A 9,441-nucleotide genomic window follows, 5' to 3' on the forward strand; every position below is an offset into this window, starting at 1 on the left:
AGGAAGTGTAAACATCTTTGCATAGAACTGGGTTGGCAAAAAAAAAAAAAAAAGATGGACAAATATTTAACTGCAGGAATCTTGGCTTTTCTGGGCTTCATTCCAAAAGATGGAGGGAGTCTCTTTTCTCTCTTTCTCTCCACCACTCGCAGTATCTTTCCAACAACATGAGCATGGCAAAATTCTGTTAGAAACCCAGCACAGCAAACTATTAATGCCTGGGAGAATAAATATGCATTGTCTTACCTTCCCTGAAGGTCTTTGTGTGATGGATTGGCAAGCCCAGGAAAGATGCTTGCAAACCTCTCCGTTTGGTGGGGAGGGGTGGCGGATACAAATTTGCAAATAAAACTGAGCCAAGGGTCTCTTTCCTCCAGGGGTGATTTAGTTGAAAGCAGCAGCATTAGCAAACACTTTTCTCTGTGTGTCTCTACTCAAAATTAATGCTTCCCCCCCCCCCAAACACACACAAAAAGTTTCCGGGAACAGGGTAGTTCCTGAAAATAACTCAGTGTGAGCAACTAGCTACAATGGCAATGTTCTACCTCCACTGTCAGAAACATTGTGCCTCTGAATACTAGTGGCTGGGAATCGCAAGTGGGCAGAGTGTGGTTGCGCTGATGTCCAGTTTGCCAGCTTCTCACAGGCATCTTGTCTGTCGCTATGAGGACAGCATTCTGAACTTGATGGGCCTGATCCAGCAAGATCTTCTGATGTTCTTAGCTGAAACTCACACGGAAGCGGCAAATTTGCAATTTGCTCCTAATCTCATGAACTCCAAAGCTCTGGAATTCTTCTTGAAATGGATGAGATGGCCATCTCAGAAATTCTATTCGAATCACTCACATCACATGTTTCTGTGCGTATCCAACCATGAGGATTACTGGGGCTGTCGACAAATAGGGGTTGTCTTTCTGCATTATGCATAGGTGAGGCCTGTGTAGCAGTTGCTACTACAACCTTCTGAGCAATGGGGGTCGGCGGGGGGTGATGAAGGATGGACAAGAAACCTGAATTGACATATGGTCTTGACTTCTTCAATGAGCCTGCCTCCCTTCTTTACTTGGGGGTATTGCCTTTTCGCTGCAGCCTCAGCTGCCAAAGGGAGCTGAGGTTCCTAGTGGGCATTGGTAGGATAGCAGTAAGGGTCCCAAGAAGATGCCCTTTTCATCCCAGGTTGAACAGTCAGCCCTGGTTGTTGTTGTTGTGTACACATGCCTGAACACACAGTGTTCCCTTTCTGCAAAAACCCCATCATCCAATGTTTTAAATTTTCTAGTTAAGAGGCCAGAGTTTTATAGTCTCATGCCTCTTGCTGACATATAAGGCAGATCTTGTATATTCCTATTTTAGTACAGTGGTACCTTGGTTTGCAACCGTTTTGGATTACAACCGTTTTGGATTACAACCATGTCAAACCCAGAAGTGTGTGTCCTCTTTTTTTGGATTACAACCCTTTTTTAATTATTATTACAACCAATTTTGGGGGGAGGCCCAATGGCGAAAGCGCGCCTTGGGTTACAACCTGTTTTGGTTTACAACCGGACCTCCGGAACGGATTATTGTTGTAAACCAAGGTACAATGATTGTCTGCAGTGTGAGTCAGGGCTCATCCAGACTTGTGCTTGTCCCCTGCCTAGAAAATGTGTATGGGTCCAAGTTATTTTTCCCCTTGCTCTGTCACTTTCCCTGGGAAAACCAGTTCTTTATCAATAAATAGGAGAAAACCCTATTGATGTTTGGTCTGTTTCAGTGGTAAAGATTAGGTTTCTGTGGGGGAAAGTCCGGATGAGCCTGCAGAATAATAGTTATTTTAATTAAATGTGCATACTACCCTTCATCCGCAGATCTCAGGTTGGTTCACAACCTCTCTGGCAGCAAAGAGGGGAGCTGTGGTGCAGTTCGGACCTGCGTTAATTTCAACGGAAGCGTTTTTAACATACATATTATGCCAGGGTGAAGGCAGGCATGGACAGTAAAAATTGGTACAGATGGACTATTGGCACTCCTACTAAGCTATGCTTCTTTTCCATCACAGCGCCACATTTCCCTCCTTGTTACTTCCCTACAATTGTAACAGTTTTGTCTTCGGCAAGGGTGCTGCTGTGCCAACATAGGTTTGGCCTTTGCTGGAAGATAGAAGCATTCCTTCCCACTTTCTCTTGAGTCTAACCAGGGGATAGGGATTGTGGTGAGTTACAAGAGAGAAGTAGATGGCAGTTTGACAGTGCAGCTGTGACAGTATCCGTGAATTATTTACTTGGTTCTGTATTTGTGCACTGAGGTGCAATATACATCAGTCATTGGGATTTGTATTATTAACTCCTTCTTTGGGTAGACATATGTGAAAGCTATGTGTTATACTAGAATATTTGGTGATATGGGTGAATCTAGGAGGAATGTTTGGTTATAGAAATTCCCAGTGCCCACGTCTTCTCTGCATCAGGCAAACTTTTCTCTTCTCTCTTGCACTTCTTTGCTGTGCCCTCGGTATTACTGCTTATTCCTGGAGGGCCACAAGTTTGCCGCTAGTGGTGTAGAAAAGTTTAGCCTAATTAATATTCTTTATCCTAAGTGATAGTGTTGAGATAAGGTGTCTATACAGGTTCTGGCAAAGCAAATTTATTTCTTCATAAAAATAAATCATTCACCCTGGCTGTTTGGATTTGACATCCCACTTTATCACTACCCTAAGGAGTCTCAAAGTGGCTAACATTCTCCTTTTCCTTCCTCCCCCACAACAAACACTCTGTGAGGTGAGTGGGGCTGGGAGACTTCAAAGAAGTGTGACTGGCCCAAGGTCACCCAGCAGCTGCATGTGGAGGAGCAGAGACGCGAACCTGGTTCACCAGATTACAAGTCTACCACTCTTAACCACACTGGCTGTTGGGCATTTGGTTTTTGAACAAAGTGTTTCCTCAGTTCAAAGTGTCTTAGAACCCAAAGGATCACTACCAAGTTCTTTTCTTGTGGCTTCCTGGTTTTCTGACCAGGGGAGTAGAATGATGTATCCCTAGGCTGTATCCCCTGAGAGGGTTTATAGTTCCCTGGGGCTGTGTGGTGATTGGCTGCAGAGTTAGTCTGAATCATACCTTCAGAATCATATGGAGGTGCAGAAAAGAAGTACAGTAGTAGGGATGTTGTCTAGGGGCCTTCTAATGACATCAGGGGGAGTGTTTTAACTTTTATCTTCTGCTTTGCAGGTGAAATATGAGACGAGAAATAATCCCTTATAGGATTCCCCACTTTTATTCCAGCTCTGCTACACTCTCAATTCTGCACAGTTTTCTTCCTTGTGCTAATGAAGTCAGTATTACTGTACTGTCATGTTCCCCACCTTTGCCAGCAAAGCATTATGATGGATTGGCTCAAGGGGGTTTTAAATGTGATCCTGCCTGCCCAGTAGTTATAACTCGGGGACAGGATCACTTTGGAATAGCTCTCCGTAGCTCAAAAGCTTGTACATTCATACAATAGCAAGAAACTGTCCTAGGGAAAAATTATCTTACCTATTTGCATATCTGCTCTCAGAAGCCAGCATTGTCTTTATTAACTGTGCAGTGAAACACCAGCCTCTGTAGCTCCAAGGATGCCATTATCTCTTTTTAACCACAAATTGCAATCAACTTCCTCTTGTGATTTCCTTTCAATACCCATTTAGAATGTATATAAACAAGATCTGCAGACAGAATTCTAACTGGAGCCCGCAAACTCAATTCAGATTAACGAAGGGCTGAAGAGTCTCAGACAATTCAGTTTGCCATACATTATCCAGCCAGTACAGAGGCATTGCGTTTCAGGAACCATTGACTCTCAGTCAAAGTGAGATGGCCAGCAGTTAATTAAAATATAACCTAGCTGGCCATAGAAATGCTGTATTAGCTTTTCCAACTATGTCATTTGACTTGCAGTTGAATGATGACATAGGGCCAGTTCACATATGGCCACTCTGTTCGTTGCTGGCTCTTCCCCCCCCCCCTTTTTTTTTGGAAAGCCAAACTCACATCGAGCATGGCAGACAGGTAGTCTGAAATGTGCTGATGATTAATAATAATAATAATAATAATAATAATAATAATAATTTATTATTTATACCCCGCCCATCTGGCTGGGTTTCCCCAGCCACTCTGGGCGGCTTCCAACAAAACACTAAAATACAATAACCTATTAAACATTAAAAGCTTCCCTAAACAGGGCTGCCTTAAAGTTTGGTAGTTATTTTTCTCTTTGACATCTGGTGGGAGGGCGTTCCGCAGGGCTGGTGCCACTACCGAGAAGGCCCTCTGCCTGGTTCCCTGTAACTTGGCTTCTTGCAGTGAGGGAACTGCCAGAAGACCCTCGGCGCTGGACCTCAGTGTCTGGGCAGAACGATGGAGGTGGAGACGATGAACAGAGTAAACATTTTGATGTGCAATTCAACCCACATCAGGAAAGTTTGAGATGCCGTGCCAGAATTGTGACTTCTACTTGTGATTCGGACAACTTGTTCAGCTCATGTGTGGTGTGGTCTGTTTCAGAAAATGTGGAAAGTTGTTTCCAGAGTAGTCATTTCATTTGCCCATTACACCCCGAGCCTATTCCAGAAGTATATGTAATATATACATCTCTCTACGGGTGTGGGGGCATGTTAAAAAAAATCAAGAGAGTGTATTTTTTGTCACTATGTAATTAGCATCTAGCATCCAACTGGCATAATATTCCCACATTCTCAAATATATGAAAATGAGAAAACTTGTTATTGTAGCTAAAAATGCATTTTGAGGGAAACATTCATGGCACCACCATCCCCATGTGTGCACAGGGAGGGAACTGATGCAATTCATAATGGTTTAGCACATTTTATCCATTCCTGTCCCAGTACAAATACCCCTGCATTTCCTGCACACGAATGCTTCCACTTTCGTGTTCCTCCCACCCACCCAAAATTGTACCATTGGGCTATGCACCCATACAATTATTATTTAGCAATACATTGACTGTGGGGAGATATGATAGCCATCTTCAACTATTTAAAGGGCTGTCACATGGAAGATGGAGCAAGCTTGTTTTTTCTGCTCTGGAGGGTAGGACCCAAACCAATGACTTCAAGTGACAAGAAAGGGAGGGGCCTATGCTGTGATAATGAAGTAGATTGTGGCGATCACACACAGGGCCCCCGGACGTTTGACGGTCTATTGACCCTGTGCCACCACTGCGATTGCTTTTTCCGCTGCCACCACTCCGTATCTTACAGGGACATACGGAGTCCAGTCAGTTGTTAACATAAACAAATAATCAAGTTTATTTTTAAATGCAGGAACAAGCTTATGGTTACAGTTAATTTTTCTCTTGTCAGTTTCTTATTCTTAGTTCCTAACAACTCCAAACTGATTATTCCAACTATCTATCTGACTCCACCTAACAATTCCTCTCACTCTCTCACAGTACAACTCTAAAAACCCACACCTAAACCTCCCTCTTCCTTCTTCAACTCCCAAACCTCAACTCTCAACTCCCAAACCTCAACCTCAACTCCCAAACCTCAACTCAACTCAACTCACTTTCCAAACCTCCCACTCTAACTTTTATTCCCCCCTTGCATTCTCACTGGCCAATCACATCACACCTATTTTAACCCTTTCCTTATGACCCATCCTAGGAGGCAAACGCCACATAGATCAACAGAGCTTAACTTGGTTTTGAAGTAACTTCTGTTTAACAATTTGAAAACTTTGCTTCTCAGCAAAGGAGCTCAGCAAAGGAGCCTGATGGACAATGATAATGATGTTTTATTTATATGGATCAGGTCAATGTCCCATTGAGCCCAGCATTCTGTTCTCACAGTGGCCAATCAGACGTCTGTAGGAAGTTCGCAAGCTGAAGTTTCCAACAAGTTTGTTATCTCAGGTTGCAAGCTATGACTTTGTCCATGATAGCAAGGACAGTGAGCACTTAGTGGTTGGCAACTTAGCAATTTCTTCTTTTTCTGAAGCTAAAACCAGCATCTTAGGATTGATGGAGCACTTTGGCACCACTGCCCGTTATCTAACCAATGCAGTCTTAACATTTATAAGAGACTGGGGTAGGAGGTGGGCGTTAACCAACCCAAAAAGAAGTTATATCTTGAGCTTTAGGATCCTGCAGCCTTTGTCATATTGCTGAAGAGGCAAACATTCTTTAATGGCTGCACTTGGATCAGGATGAAATCCATCAATTAGCAGAGATAAGCATGCTATCACACTTATTTGGGCTATTCCTGTAAATCTTTACTTAATGATCTATTGGGCACTGTAAAAAAACACCACAATTGCATTTTCAATGACCGTTAATTTAAGTGATCAATTCCTTTAAGGAATACTTTAATTGCATACTGTAATACTAAACAAAGACAGCAACCTGCATCATAAGCAAGTGCGTGGCCAAGACTGCTGCTGTTGATGTGTTTGTTTGTTGTTTTTTTTTAAAAAAAGTGGGATGCTCAGGATTGCCAAGATGCAGGTTCAGACTCACCTTGAAGAATATCCGCATAGTGACTGCATAGCCAGTGAATCAAATGATAGCAGGAAGTTCCCTAAATGGATTGCTGGAAGGTTCTCAGAAATCAAAGCATGGAGCATCACATGGAAATTAAAAGACAATTTCTCGACACAGAAAATTTAGGCCCCCTCACTTGTCTTAGATATTCCAGCCACTTTCAGTGAACTGTGAATCTGTTTTTGCCCGTTTCCAGGTTTAAGGTGATGGTGGGGAAGAAGTTGAAATAACTCCCTCATGGCTTCCTCTCTTGGATCTTACATAAAAAATGCAAAGACCCAAACCCTATTCAGACATTCAAAAGCCATCAAGTAATAAAGAACTATTCTCTCTGGCAATCACTCATAACTGAGTAAGATTGTCTTCCATAAACGTGGTTTGAACAATGAGTCCATAAGTGACTGTGGAGGCCAATTCTGGATCCACACGTCCTTCCACAGTGGGGACATTGGTTTCCGGGCAGGGGTTGATCATGGTGCGGGTTTATCAAGCATGCCTTCCTCTTAGCATGTCACTCCCTTTTGTCGTGAGTTTGAGGGTCTTCAAAGCCCATGACACCTTTGGTAAAGGCTGTTCTCCAATTGGAGCGCTTGCAGGCCAGTGTTTCCCAGTTGTCGGGACAGTAGGGACACATAACAAAAGAGGGGACAGGACCTTTCAGGAAGGAAAAGGAGCATATTCAGACCACTGCATGAGGCAGTTACAGGGGCAGTTAGGCTGGTGAAGAGGTGCTCACTTGTTCACCTTTCCCTCTGATGAAGCACGTAGGGATTTCTCCCTCCCCACCTACCTAAACTGTGAGAAATCTTTATCTGCCACACAGTTATGAATGTCATGATGGTCACCTTCAGGTCAAGAATTGACAGGTATGATAGCAAGTGAGAAGGAGCAGAGTCTGAAGAGCAAGTTGTGGCTCTTTGTGCTCAGTGGCCAAATACAGCTCCACAGATGAAAGGTCTGGTGCCTTAAACTGGAAATAATATGGGCCATCGAGAAAATATTCCTTTCTCAGAGCGTGGACAAGGCGGGAGAGCCACATGAGGTTCAAAGGTGAGCTTTTTAATCACCAGTGCCTCTCCAAGCAGCAAAGCACCCAAGCTGTGCTTGATCACATAGTTCAGATTTACCATATCTGTTGTTTTGGATTACAGCTCAGCCCTATCCATTACTATCATGTGTCACTTTGGAACATCCTCTAGACAACCCTACTTTGCTTAAAGGCATAAAAATGTCTTTTGCTGACTCATTAGGACTTTTTATCATCATTACTATGATCTTTAAATCATTTTTGTGTGCAGCAAATTTGGAATTAACTTATTGTAGACGAATGACCATTAAGTAAGGGGGAAATTGCCTTACTTCTGTGTGCCTTAGCAACAGTGATTTTGCTCTCCTGTTGCCATAACAACTGCAGCCTGCACATCAAGGTCACCAAACCCACTTTGCTTTCTGCCTGCAGCTACATCTGATGCCTTCCCTCTATGCCTCCTTTTATTGTAGATTTCATGAAGGATGGCTTGTTAGGAAACACACTTTTTCCACCTGGCATGTAAAGCAGACATAGGAAGACGAGGGTTTGCTGAACCATATTTAAGCACCTGATGTCTTGAGTAGCACTGATATGGTTTTAACCGGGAAATGGCCTCAGGGCGGGTGGGGAAGATCCTCAATTCAATATAATTCCTTTTAAAGTAAAGCACAAGCAAATCACATACATCTAAACAAACAGAGATGGAAATTGAATTTGCAATTTACAGCATGAAACGTTTAGTGTAGTTTCCCCCTCCAATTAAAACCATAAAATTATTCTCTCTACTGAACATTGGAAACTGCATTATTCTGGCTTAGACCAGTGGTCCATCTATGTGGTATACTGAGTGGAAGTGGCTCTTAAGGGTTTCAGACAAGGTACATTCCTAGGCCTGCCTGGAGATTTTTGGGATGGACTCTGGGACAATCTTCTGCATGAAAGGCAGATATACTATCACTGAGCTATGCTCCTTCCCCAAATAAGGGAGGAATCAGTGAGCCTTCCCTTTTATTTGGCTGTCTTGTTTCACACATTACAGAACATTTGTTACTCTCTTAGTATAAACTGTTTCCTCTCAAATCACCTCATGTATCTCATATTTGCATTCATTTTTTTAACCTACCATGGCACCACCCTGGCTTGGCAAGTTTCCATCCAATCTTTTCTCTCAGGTCAATTAGAATCTAGGCTTTTAGAAAATGCAAATTCCCACTTTGAAAAAAATATTAGGTACGTCTTTTGGGGAGCCAGTGTGGTGTAGTGGTTAAGAGTGGTAGACTCGTAATCTGGTGAACCGAGTTCGCTTCCCCGCTCCTCCACCTGCAGCTGCTGGGTGACCTTGGGCTAGTCACACTTCTTTGAAGTCTCTCAGCCCCACTCACCTCACAGAGTGTTTGTTGTGGGGGAGGAAGGGAAAGGAGATTGTTAGACACTTTGAGACTCCTTAGGGTAATGATAAAGCGGGATATCAAATCCAAACTCCTCTTCTTCTTCTTCTTCTTCTTCTTCTTCTTCTTCTTCTTCTTCTTCTTCTTCTTTTGGCTAGTCTGAAGGATACACAGAACACCCATCAAATGCCACATGGGTGGTGTTTGGGACAAACTGAAAACTAAGAAAATATCTACCAAAAGAGAATATTTAAATTATTAAACTGGGAGCTTTTCCTCTCACCCGCCCCTGCCTTCCCATCTTTCCACAATGGTTTGCAACAGCTCATCATGGATGTCAAGGTTTCCACAGAAGGATGAGAGAAGGAAAGTGGGAAATGTATAATGTAAGGGTCTGTATGCAGCCAGCAGGCTCATTTGCATACGGTTCTGTGGAGAGGGAGTTGAGAGGGTGGAATTTTCAACTTGTGTGACAGTTGAAATGACAGTTACAACAGTTTTCCCTAAACT

General features: G+C 43.1%; 1 long non-coding RNA gene across 1 annotated transcript; it reads right to left on the reverse strand.

The window, feature by feature from the left end:
• Positions 1-5,254: 5,254 nt before the first annotated feature.
• On the reverse strand, positions 5,255-6,671 carry LOC310671085. Its single transcript, XR_014507763.1, has 2 exons — positions 5,521-6,671; positions 5,255-5,479 (listed from the first exon to the last, which is right to left on the reverse strand). It is a non-coding gene; the product is annotated as an uncharacterized lncRNA (long non-coding RNA).
• Between the last annotated feature and the right edge of the window lie 2,770 nt (positions 6,672-9,441).

The sequence above is a fragment of the Podarcis tiliguerta genome (assembly GCF_965153285.1).
Source record: "Podarcis tiliguerta genome assembly, chromosome: 2".
NCBI classification, from domain to species: Eukaryota; Metazoa; Chordata; class Lepidosauria; order Squamata; family Lacertidae; genus Podarcis; species Podarcis tiliguerta.